Here is a 13,984-nt window from a genome sequence, read left to right as displayed (position 1 = left end):
TGAGGCGTATGCAGTGACAACAACAACATTTCAATCTGCTTAAAACCACGCAAGTTAATATTTCACAGTGAATAAATACATATACAATCCTTTCAATTAAGAACTTTGAAGAATGAAATTTTCACTCTGCAGCAGAGTGTGCGCTGGTATGAAACTTCCTAGCGGATGAAACCTGTGTACCGGACCGAGACTCGAACTCGGGACCTTTGCCTTTCGCAGAAGAGCTTCTGTGAAGTTTGGAAGGTAGGAGACGAGATACTGGTAGAAGTGAAGCTGTGAGGACAGGTATTGAGTCGTGCTTGGGTAGCTCAGATGGCAGAGCATTTGTTCGCGAAATGCAAAGGTCCCGAGTTTGAATCTCGATCCGGCACACAGTTTTAATCTGCTAGGAAGTTTCAACAACTTTGAAACTTCAACAGACTAAGATGATAGAACTATGCTATTGCTATCATCCCTGAAAGCGACGTATCTGTATCTATTTTATTTATCGATTTACGACGCCTTTTATATCTTTTGCATTACGCAAGTGTTTCACGGAACATCCTGTTCTCCACATTCACACAGCAAATGAACACAGCATCTGTACCTCTCACGTTTTTATTTAATAAGCAGTTTACTATTTTGCCACTAACTTTATTTAAATGTTGACTGCAAGTGATATTAAAAACTCTGCTTCATTACAGGTGTTCAGTTACATGTGTTGGCGGACACCGCAATTGAAAAGAACCAAAAGACGCCTCTGTCAAGAAGGCAGCAATTTTTAGCGGCAATCTCTTGTCATTTAACGGAAGCGCACTCGCCGGTCTTTTTTTTTTCCTTTATTGAGTTTCAATTTCCCCCGAAGGGGGCAGGCTGGCAGCATCTTAGTACTCCGCTCTTCAGCCAACAGAACTTGTTTTAAAAAGATGAAGGTAATAAATAATAAAAGCATGCGATGAAATCGGTGACTTAAATCGTGAAATGGCGGAAAATCGGGGAACTTAAAACAAAAAACAAAGGGTTGATGATGCTCATAAAATACACATGAACCAGACAGATAAAATAATAGACAGACAATTAAAAAACTCGGCGACAGTCTGGTTTCTGTTCGCAAGAGACATAAAATTAACATCCAGCGACAGGAAGATTTCTGTTCGCAACACTTGGGAAAGACGAACAACACTGAACATTCACTTGAACATTGCACTGAAAAATTTGGCACAAATATGACATACCACAGCCGAGGGCAGGTGGGGGGAAACTGGACAGATGATGGGAAAGAAAAGGGGGGAGGAGAGGAAAAACGAAGTGGAGGGAGGGGGGAAAGGAGCTAATGGAGGATGAGGACCCATAAGAGGGGGGGGGGGGGGGCTGGGCAGACACGACAGGGAGTGGGGAAAGTCAGAGGATGGGTATACAAAAGGACTGGGGGAGAAGGGAGGCAGAGAGAGGTTAGGCAGGGAGAAAACAGGATGGAAGGGGGGGAGCCCGACGAAAGGACAGAGGAAAGGAGGGGGAGTGAGGATCAGAGTTGATAGGAGGGATACATGGAGGGAGAGGGGGCATCATCCAGGAGGGAGAGTTGATGGAATCCACGTTGGGAAAGCAGATGAAGGGTGCAGAGATGGAGGGTAAGGGGGACACAACAGTGAAGGCGTGGCTGAGGGCGGGGTTGGAGAGGGGAGGAGCAACCAAGAGATGATAGGGATCAAGGCGGCGGGAGGTGTAGAGTATGTGGATATGTTCAAGAAATAGGAGCAGATGGGGGAAAGGAATGAGGTTGTAGAGGATCTGCGTGGGGGACAGGAGGCTTATACGGAAGGCGAGGTGGAGTGCATGGCGCTCAGGGATCTGGTGGGACTGACAGAATTTTGGGTGGGCGGATATACAGGCGGGACTGGCATAACAGAGGATGGGATGGATTAAGGATTTGTAGGTGTGGGCGCACTTGTGGAAGCATGTTGGGATATTTATTAATGAACAAAGCTTTACAAGTATTGTGAATTATCTGAGCATAACCAGATGTTTGTCATAGTTCTTTATCTACACATTAATGTAATATACAGGTTTATTCTAAGTGCCGGACCCTTTTTCAAAAATCCAAACTGAACAAGCTTTATGCAAATGAGAAGAGGAAGTTTCAAAGTGTTTGCGGGCGGTGGAGGGCGGGCTGTGATGGTTTCAGAAGCGGCCGGTAGAGTTCGTGCGGCAATAGGGCCGTCATTCCGCTTCACTCTGTTAGGGATGGACTAAACTGTGATGTTCCGATATCAGTGAGTTCTGTAAATGCTACTTTTCGGTAACTGCGATTTTTAACTGCGATATGTCGCGGTTAAGAGTCGCAGTTGACGAATTCACAGCTTGTATTCCTCCGCCATTTCTGTGACTTCTGATAGTACTGAGATTTATGAGATTTCTGCGACTTACGCGATTTCTATGGCGTCTGCGATTTATCACCGTAAATCCTACATTGTCATTAGGCGCAAGTAGCAAGTGGACTGTGTCAATGCAACCTAGAAATACGTTCTTGCCTGTATGAGTGATTATTTACGAGGGCCTAATGTAACGTTTCAGTAACCCAACTGGCAAAAAGTTACCTGAAATTAATATTTCTAACGATTATTCCTCAGTTGTTATATGGTATACGTCCGCCCCAGTAGCTGAGTGGTCAGCGTGACGGATTGCCGTCCTCTGGGCCCGGGTTCGATTCCCGGCTGGGTCGGAGATTTTCTCCGCTCAGGGACTGGGTGTTGTGTTGTGTTCATCATCATTTCCTCCCCATCCGGCGTGCAGGTCGCCCAATGTGGCGCCGAATGTAATAAGACCTGCGATATGGCGGCCGGACCTGCCCCGCGAGGGGCCTCCCGGCCAATGACGCCAAACGCTCATTTCCATTTCCATATGGTATACGAAAGAAACGGTTGCCTACAGACAAAATTTCATCTTAACAAAACAGTCAGTATTAAGTATGTTTTACGTATGTTCTTCCTTTGGCTTTAGTTTTGTATTAATGGACGTGGATGGGTATATAAAGCAGTCAGTAATCGAAATGGGAACTGTGTGTGGAAAATCACGAGGATTATTTAACGTCTATACTGGTACTAATATAATTCGCATTATACATTTGGTAATACTTCTGGAGAGGATGGCAGTTGAGGGGGGAGAAGGGGGGGGGGGGTTTCACACTTTGCATAAACGTTCATTCACAAACTCAGGAACAAACCCCACTTCTGATAAAGACATTGTGGCAACTTCTCCAGTTCTGCTGTCCCTGATATTTTGAATGTGGTTCGGATACTTGTGGAACATTACGTGCAACAAGTGTGAAAATATTCATAGTGTGATGCTGAGGATAACATGAATACCACACAGAACCATAGAAGTTCATGTGGAAAATATGCTTTCTAACCACGTTGTTACATCCACAAGTAACTGAACCACATTGTCAGTCACTCGATATAGCAATAATTCAAAATATCAGTGACAGAAGAACTGGAAAAGTTGCAACAATGTCTTTGTCAGAAGTAGGGTTTGTTCATGAGTTTGTGAATGAACGTTGGGACATCGTTTATGCAAAGTGTGAACCCCCCCCCTTCTCCCCCCTCAACTGCTATCCTCCCCAGAAGTATTAGCAAATGTATAATGTGAATTATATTAGTACCAGTATAAAAGTTAAATAATCCTCGTGATTTTCCACATGCAGTTCCCATTTCGATTACTGACTGCTTTATATATCCATCCACGTCTAGAAGTAATCGTGAAAATTCAAAACGACCCGTGAAGAATTCGCAGCGTGAAAGAGCCATAATTGATAACGTAAGTAATGAGTATTGGTACAGTGTAGCATTGAGAAGTCATTATGTGATTTGAAAAGGGATGATAAATTAATGTGAACTACACTGTGATTGAATTAAGAAACTTGCATTCTGATCTCTCGTCACATCTCCAAAATTTTCTGCTGTGTACTTAGTGATAAAGACTTGCTAGAGTGTGATCATGATCCGTCGATCTCTCCTTCCTTATATGTTCGTTGTGATGACAGAGTGCCCTGTAGCGTAGCGCAAGACCTAGGTTAGGTTGCAAGATTCCGATTTTAAGGTTGATGATCTGAAAGTGAAAACAGTGGAAAGAACTGATCTTACAATTTGACATTGGGAATAGTGCTAATGCAATATTTGAAAATGCCGACAGAAGTTTAACTGTCGGAAAAAAATTTCCGTCTTGTCAATACAGCTGTTAAATAGTTGGTAAAAGTTACATAGCAGACTGCATTTTTAGTAGTTTATGTACTATATATATGTGTAATACGCATCAAAATACTCGTAGGAGCCTTATCCATTATCTGTTTTTGAAATTATCGTCCACTTTTAGCTGATGAAGAGTGTGTTTAAATATGTCACGAAAATTCCAGGCTACGCTTCGGGTCTGCCTATTGGCACAACCATTATTCGGTCTTCAGATATCTCGAATGCACCAATTCTCAACCGAGTACAAAATTTTTTTCAGAGCGAATTACCTTGTTGGTTCATTTCTTCTACTATAAGCGTCTAATATTTCCATAACGTTCTTAGAACGAAGTACGGATGAAGGACAACAGATGGCATGCGGCATCTTATGTTAACTGCGCTTTTTAGTTGCTACTCGCGACTTCTAGCTGCGACTTGTCACGGAAATAGCAGTTCGACTCGATAGAGTAGGCCGTCGGATGGCATACGGCGTTGAATGATAACTGCGCTTTTTAGTTGCTACTTGCGACTTTTCACTGAAATCGCAGCTAGACCAGAGGATGACGGGAAGAAGTACGAAATTTGGCCAACATACGGCAGACGGCGTGGAATGTTGACTGCGCATTTTAGCTGCTACTTGCGACTTTTCACTGAAATCTTAGCTAGACAAAAGGTCCACAGGAAATGTTGCTGAAATCGCAGCCAGATTCTATAAAGTTGTTATTGTGATATCTGTGGCTCCTCAATCACTGTGATTTATAACAGATACTCGATTTCTTGCTCACCCCTACTGTCTGTTGTGAGTGGGATGGCGACCGTGGAGCACAAGGTTTTCTGCTTTCTTGTGTTCGCGAAAAGTGAGTCGCAAATTGCAGTGCAGCGGGTATTTTGTACCAAATTCGGCATTCAACCACCAACTCACAAAAGCATTAGCCGTTGGTTTAAGCGATTTAAACAGACTGGGAGTGTGTGCAAAGGAAAAAACACATTCCGACCGCGTGTGTCAGAGGAAGATGTCCGACTGATTCAAAAAAACTTCATGTGCAGTCGCAGTAAGTCTAGCAATAGAGCCAGTCGAGAACTTGAAATACCCCAACCAACCGTATGGAAAGTTCTGAGATGGCGTTTGCTGTACAAGCCCTACCGATTGTAACTTGTGCAGGCTCTCAGTCCTTATGACCAAGAGAGGCGTCTCGAATTTTGTGGTTATGTGCTAGTAAATATGGAGGATGATGCATTTCTACAGCGAGTAATTTTTAGCGATGAGCGACGTTCCACCATAGTGGGAAAGTCAACAGACACAATGTTCGCTTATGGGGTTTACAAAATGCACATTCACTATTGCAACACTAAAGGGACTCACCGAACATCAACATGTTCTGTGCCATATCCCGAACAAAGGTTTACGGACCATTTTTCTTTGCGGAAAGAACTGTAATGGGAATCGTGTACTTGGACATGTTGAAAAAATGGCTGTTCCATCAACTTATGGAAGATTCCCAGGACTTCATTTTCCAACAAGATGGAGCTCCGCCACATTGGCACTGTGACGTAATTACAAATTATTCAATTAACGTCAAACATTATAAAAAAAACCTTTGAAACTACTTTTCATTTGTATAAAGCTTATTCATTTTGGATCTGTACATGAATAAGTGCAAAGCCTTGAAAATGGGTACATCATTTAGAATAACCCAGTTTTCGTGCAACTTTGATGAAAGTTTAGTCTGAGGAATTTGGTAACGTTCTCTTAACACTCTCAGCTTCACTGCATTTGATAAGAGTATTTTATGTGTGCATTTTAACTGAATATCGCAGGACCACTTCCCACTTAATTGACATGTTGTGGGGCGACTGGTTGGAATTTATTCTGTTGTTTAAAATGTAGAATTGTAATGTAATGCAGAAAAGATGCATTTCCCGGCCGATGCACCAATTGTGGGGCGGCTGGTTGAAATTTAATTGCCCGCATCTCGTGGTCGTGCGGTAGCGTTCTCGCTTCCCACGCCCGGGTTCCCGGGTTCAATTCCCGGCGGGGTCAGGGATTTTCTCTGCCTCGTGATGGCTGGGTGTTGTGTGCTGTCCTTAGGTTAGTTAGGTTTAAGTAGTTCTAAGTTCTAGGGGACTGATGACCATAGATGTTAAGTCCCATAGTGCTCAGAGCCATTTGAGCCCATTTTTTTGAAATTTAATTATTTGTTATACAAATTTAGAATGTAGAAAAGATGCATTTATGCTGTCTTTTGCCATTCTCAAAGCTGGCTCTCTAACTACAATATTGGCAACCAGAAAGTGATTAGCAAAACTTGAAGCCTGTAATTAGAATTCCTAGTGCCCACTTCATCTGAGAAATACACTTATAGCTACAGCTTATTGCTCTGAGAAATGAGGAGTTTGTCTGGGATTCATAATCAAAAACTATTTTGATTAAAATAGTTCAGCATATTCTGAGAGTCACAGATGAAAAAAAAGAAGAACCCACACAATCTGACTAACAGAGCAGTTCAGAGTCTAATGCGCTGATGCAACTATAAGTGTCCAAATTAAATGTTTAAGTGAATGCTCGCCATAATTTGATGATAATGTTCATCAAACGCCACGCTAAATAATGGTAGAATGTCTGCCCCGCGGCGGCACGTGAAATACGACATACACAAACTGGAGATCGATCATTAAAGTCATCCCAGAATTAACACTTCACTCGAAAATGATTTCATGGTTACGCGTGTCCCGAGTAACTTAATACAGCATCCGAGGCTGTTTATAGCAATGATACTGACGCGACACGACTCCCGACACAGATGGTGTGCTATTCAGCGTCTGGAGAGAACTGGGGCCTTCTTTCCTCGCGCAGCGTTCTTATATATAAAGCTGCGGTGCGGACGGCTAAGGGAACACCTGATCAAATCGGCTCTCCCGACTAGCCGCTGGGCTAATAATGCACCACTTTAAGTTATTGAATAAATCATCGCTTCCTTTGCTGATGGCCGATGAAGCTCTCAATTTAAATGTGCATTCAGCACACAGGTAAGTAATCATAATTAAAGTCTGACGTGGCTAAGTAAAATATTTTGGGCGAGGGAATTAATTTAATTACACTACACGCAGTAGACGAGCTCTGAACTTGCCCTTTGGAGATACGCTATCGCTATAGTTTTATAGTTATTCAACTGAAATTTTTCAGATCTTTATGATTATATCGGATCTCCATTCTACTTAAATATAAACATCCTAGCCTTATTTATTAGCCTACTTAATCTATCTTGCTTCCTTAATTTTTAATACAAAAAACCCAAAAATATTGAATTTCAACTAAAATCTTAATTTGTGAGATCCAGAAGACTGTTTCTATTAAATTATTATGAAAAAAGAATATAAATATAAATTTTTAAGTCTCCAGCTCTTTTCTGTTGCGCCAATGATTTTTACAGAAAAACGTCCGAATTTCGAAAATGGTTAAAGTTATTGAACTGATATTCAACACATATTAATTTAGTATTGCTCCTGACATGCTAGAACCGTTTCAGGTTATTATTTGATTTTTAAAGTATTGCGCAACATTTATGACGTCAGAGCTAGTTACAGCGGACTAGGCTGGCAAACAATGGAAAGACTGATGAGAATTTATTACGGCGTGAGTAGGCTGCTTCCCTACAATGTTCTTTCTTCATAACACATTATTCAGCCTAGTTCTCTGACGTCTACCTCAGCTACAGGCATTGCAACAGAACCCTTTTTCTTACAATTATTCATTTACCTTTTATTTTATATTTCTGTGTATTTCATTAATTCGAATTTTTGGCCTGTGTATATACTATTTGACTGCAGGATGACAGTTATAGGTTGTGGTTTACAGCGAATTAGCTGTGGGGCATGAAAGCAGACGTTTGCAGCTTGCCCTCTGACTACATCGAGCTATTCTTTTTAAACATAGCCGTGCGTAGCCTCTATACGTAAAGTACGAGTTTGCTCATATGGGATACTGCTTGGAACAGAACTACTCACATTAGCAACCACTAGCTGCCATCGCAGGGTGTTGCGAAAGGACCCTTAGAGCTAGTTATGAAGTTGCTCTAGTGTAATAAGAGTTGGAAAGACCATTATGGAAGGGTCACTGATTAAGAATATTTTGTTGGATGTAGTAGGCACAATACCAACGGCATTGCCGCAGTGGTAACACCGATTCCAGTCAGATCACCGAAGTGAAGCGCTGTCGGGCTGGGCCAGCACTTGGATGGCTGACCACCCAGTCTGCCAAACGCTGTTGGCAAGTGGGATGCACTCAGCCCTTGTGAGGCAAACTGAGGAGCTACTTGATAGAGAAGTAGCGGCTCTGGTCTCGTAAACTGACATACAGCTGGGAGAGCGTCGTGCTGACCATATCCGCTTCCAATGACATCCGTGAGCGAAGGATGACACGGCGGCCGGTCGGTACTGCTGGGCCTTCCAAGGCCTTTCCAGGCGGAGTATTTTAGTTTTAGTGGGGACAATAAATGCCTCATTGGCTCCGGCATACAGCAGAACACCACTCTCAGGTATGACAGTCTCTCGGCAAATCAGCAGTCTTGCCAGATTTTGGATGAACAGTTGGCTGCCAAAATTGAAAACCCCCTGGCGTACTCCATACTCCATCGCACTTGATGAGACCACAGATACTTAAGTGGGTGTCATTTACGACGGCGGCCGAGTTTAGGTTCGTTTTGCGCATCTGACGCCACAAAACACAGTGAGCCAATAAACAGAGAACGACGTTGCCAGAGCTCGACTGCAGTGCAGAACACAGACGAGTGTCTTCAGTTTTAGAAACGTTCAGTCATAAATAAAGTAATTGAACAAAAGCAATGTCTTGATAGCAGACTTTGTTTTTTAGAAAGTTTGGAAAAAGCATTCTTTATACCAATTGCTTCATATTCTATAAATTAATTAAACTGAACCAGCAATAAGCCTCCTAATTCAGGCGATAACAAGGAAATGTGTTTGTATCATTCTCACTAACCACTTTTTCGCAATAAAGACCAGCGGTAATTGTTTCTTTCCTATTGTACTTCGACGAAACGTGAGTAATTCATAGTCATACCAACAGTGTATGAACCATGGACCTTGCCGTTGGTGGGGAGGCTCGCGTGCCTCAGCGATACAGATAGCCGTACCGTAGGTGCAACCACAACGGAGGGGTATCTGTTGAGAGGCCAGACAAACGTGTGGTTCCTGAAGAGGGGCAGCAGCCTTTTCAGTAGTTGCAGGGGCAACAGTCTGGATGATTGACTGAGCTGGCCTTGTAACAATAACCAAAACGGCATTGCCGTGCCGGTACTGCGAACGGCTGAAAGCAAGGGGAAACTACAGCCGTAATTTATCCCGAGGGCATGCAGCTTTACTGTATGATTACATGATGATGGCGTCCTCTTGGGTAAAATATTCCGGATGTAAAATAGTCCCTCATTCGGATCTCCGGGCGGGGACTACTCAAGAGGATGTCGTTATCAGGAGAAAGAAACCTGGCGTTCTACGGATCGGAGCGTGGAATGTCAGATCCCTTAATCGGGCAGGTAGGTTAGAAAATTTAAAAAGGGAAATGGATAGGTTGAAGTTAGATATAGTGGGAATTAGTGAAGTTCGATGGCAGGGGGAACAAGACTTCTGGTCAGGTGACTACAGGGTTATAAACACAAAATCAAATAGGGGTAATGCAGGAGTAGGTTTAATAATGGATAGGAAAATAGGAATGCGGGTAAGCTACTACAAACAGCATAGTGAACGCATTATTGTGGCCAAGATAGATACGAAGCCCACACCTACTACAGTAGTACAAGTTTATATGCCAACTAGCTCTGCAGATGACGAAGAAATTGAAGAAATGTATGATGAAATAAAAGAAATTATTCAGATTGTGAAGGGAGACGAAAATTTAATAGTCATGGGTGACTGGAATTCGAGTGTAGGAAAAGGGAGAGAAGGAAACATAGTAGGTGAATATGGATTGGGGGACAGAAATGAAAGAGGAAGCCGCCTGGTAGAATTTTGCACAGAGCACAACATAATCATAACTAACACTTGGTTTAAGAATCATGAAAGAAGGTTGTATACATGGAAGAACCCTGGAGATACTAAAAGGTATCAGATAGATTATATAATGGTAAGACAGAGATTTAGGAACCAGGTTTTAAATTGTAAGACATTTCCAGGGGCAGATGTGGACTCTGACCACAATCTATTGGTTATGACCTGTAGATTAAAACTGAAGAAACTGCAAAAAGGTGGGAATTTAAGGAGATGGGACCTGGATAAACTAAAAGAACCAGAGGTTGTACAGAGATTCAGGGAGAGCATAAGGGAGCAATTGACAGGAATGGGGAAAATAAATACAGTAGAAGAAGAATGGGTAGCTTTGAGGGATGAAGTAGTGAAGGCAGCAGAGGATCAAGTAGGTAAAAAGACGAGGGCTAGTAGAAATCCTTGGGTAACAGAAGAAATATTGAATTTAATTGATGAAAGGAGAAAATATAAAAATGCAGTAAGTGAAACAGGCAAAAAGGAATACAAACGTCTCAAAAATGAGATCGACAGGAAGTGCAAAATGGCTAAGCAGGGATGGCTAGAGGACAAATGTAAGGATGTAGAGGCCTATCTCACTAGGGGTAAGATAGATACCGCCTACAGGAAAATTAAAGAGACCTTTGGAGATAAGAGAACGACTTGTATGAATATCAAGAGCTCAGATGGAAACCCAGTTCTAAGCAAAGAAGGGAAACCAGAAAGGTGGAAGGAGTATATAGAGGGTCTATACAAGGGCGATGTACTTGAGGACAATATTATAGAAATGGAAGAGGATGTAGATGAAGATGAAATGGGAGATATGATACTGTGTGAAGAGTTTGACAGAGCACTGAAAGACCTGAGTCGAAACAAAGCCCCCGGAGTAGACAATATTCCATTGGAACTACTGACGGCCGTGGGAGAGCCAGTCCTGACAAAACTCTACCATCTGGTGAGGAAGATGTATGAGACAGGCGAAATACCCTCAGACTTCAAGAAGAATATAATAATTCCAATCCCAAAGAAAGCAGGTGTTGACAGATGTGAAAATTACCGAACTATCAACTTAATAAGTCACAGCTGCAAAATACTAACACGAATTCTTTACAGACGAATGGAAAAACTAGTAGAAGCCAACCTCGGGGAAGATCAGTTTGGATTCCGTAGAAACACTGGAACACGTGAGGCAGTACTGACCTTACGACTTATCTTAGAAGAAAGATTAAGGAAAGGCAAACCTACGTTTCTAGCATTTGTAGACTTGGAGAAAGCTTTTGACAATGTTGACTGGAATACTCTCTTTCAAATTCTAAAGGTGGCAAGGGTAAAATACAGGGAGCGAAAGGCTATTTACAATTTGTACAGAAACCAGATGGCAGTTATAAGAGTCGAGGGACATGAAAGGGAAGCAGTGATTGGGAAGGGAGTAAGACAGGGTTGTAGCCTCTCCCCGATGTTGTTCAATCTGTATATTGAGCAAGCAGTAAAGGAAACAAAAGAAAAATTCGGAGTAGGTATTAAAATTCATGGAGCAGAAATAAAAACTTTGAGGTTCGCCGATGACATCGTAATTCTGTCAGAGACAGCAAAGGACTTGGAAGAGCAGTTGAATGGAATGGACAGTGTCTTGAAAGGAGGATATAAGATGAACATCAACAAAAGCAAAACAAGGATAATGGAATGTGGTCTAATTAAGTCGGGTGATGCTGAGGGAATTAGATTAGGAAATGAGGCACTTAAAGTAGTAAAGGAGTTTTGCTATTTGGGGAGCAAAATAACTGATGATGGTCGAAGTAGAGAGGATATAAAATGTAGGCTGGCAATGGCAAGGAAAGCGTTTCTGAAGAAGAGAAATTTGTTAACATCCAATATTGATTTAAGTGCCAGGAAGTCATTTCTGAAAGTAATTGTATGGAGTGTAGCCATGTATGGAAGTGAAACATGGACGATAAATAGTTTGGACAAGAAGAGAATAGAAGCTTTCGAAATGTGGTGCTACAGAAGAATGCTGAAGATTAAATGGGTAGATCACATAACTAATGAGGAGGTATTGAATAGGATTGGGGAGAAGAGAAGTTTGTGGCGCAGCTTGACCAGAAGAAGGGATCGGTTGGTAGGACATGTTCTGAGGCATCAAGGGATCACCAATTTAGTATTGGAGGGCAGCGTGGAGGGTAAAAATCGTAGAGGGAGACCAAGAGATGAATACACTAAGCAGATTCAGAAGGATGTAGGTTGCAGTAGGTACTGGGAGATGAAGAAGCTTGCACAGGATAGAGTAGCATGGAGAGCTGCATCAAACCAGTCTCAGGACTGAAGACCACAACAACAACAACAACCAACAGTGTTTGTATTTTGCGTGGTACTTTAAATTTCTTTGGAAGATGGATTGAATGACAGTTTGCGTTAGCACAATGGTTAAATTGTTTGGTTGTTAATTGAAAGGTTCTGAGTTCAAACCGTTTTTGGTGCTTAACATTTTCTTTATTTCAAAACAATATGGAAGTGTCTTACTTCATAAATCTTATTCGTTTGAATGTAATTTTTTGAAATTTCTAGTGGGAACTAAAATCGACGACACAGAAAGTATACGCTATGGACTTTTACCTCTGCAAACTCTTCAAAATTTCGTGCAATGGTTTACTACAGCTAATGCTGCACAATAACTGCGTTGAACATTGAAACAAAATTAAGTCATTTATGGGGAAGGGGGGGGAGGGAGGTATCAGTCAAGAAGATGTGTAAAAATCAATTTATTGGGCCAAATAGTTTTTGTGAAATCGAATGATAAAGTGTGTCAAAGAAGTCGAAACACCATGTGCCTGCACAGGCGAGCAGTGCAGTGATGACAAAATCGCCACAGCGCAGAATGCAGGGAGCACGCCTCTGCAGCAGCGAAAGGGTTAATGCGGCCGTGGTGGCTTTACTTCATAAACTGCGCGTTCCCCCCTAAACGTAAGCTTGCGAACTATGCTATGGCTCTGCTTCTCTTGGCGCGAACAACTGGCAACGCAGCAATCTCCCGCGTCTGGGCGGGCATGCGCGAACAGCCAAGATAAAAGAATTGAACCATAGCGACATGGCTCAGTTAGCCATTTGTCTGCGTGGCGTGGACGACAGTCTACATGTAACGGAATAGTTCCTGGATGTGGTTTAGATGAGTGTCACCGTTGCAGGGGCGGATATTTTAGGAGCAGCCGAGATGGCAGCTGAAGAAACAGGACTCTGTCGGCAAAAGCGGTTTCTTGTAACCATGGTGCCAGCAATGCATGGTGAAGTAAAAGGGTTTATTGGCCTGCTGTGGAACAAGCTTGACATGCCAAATTTCCCTTCCGTTCATTGTTTTGTACTCCAAAAGGCTCGTGAAAATGTTACCAGTCTTCAGTCGGACTTCCTCGAAGAGCTCTGCGAAATAAATCTTAGTGGACACATCACCACAGACGAATTCAATGGGGACGTAGATATTGAATTTAAGACAGGACCGAGAGCAAAACGCGCTGTTGACCACGTTCTGGAAGTCACCCCGGGGGTCCGTCTCCTGCTGCTACAAAGTGAGAGAGTATACCAGGTGTAGAAGTATGATACCGGAATTTCCCCATAGACGGTGCTAGCCGTCAGTGTAGGACCCGTGAGGCCGCGTCTGCAGCGCCATGCTTCCTGTAACGGCTGACGAGGAATGTCAACACACAGTAACCCAAGTTCCATACGTCGGTGTCTGTCTCAAACCTGTACACATGCCGAGT

This window comes from Schistocerca piceifrons, chromosome 11 (assembly GCF_021461385.2).
Source record: "Schistocerca piceifrons isolate TAMUIC-IGC-003096 chromosome 11, iqSchPice1.1, whole genome shotgun sequence".
Classification (NCBI taxonomy): domain Eukaryota; kingdom Metazoa; phylum Arthropoda; class Insecta; order Orthoptera; family Acrididae; genus Schistocerca; species Schistocerca piceifrons.
This window is presented reverse-complemented; position numbering follows the sequence as displayed.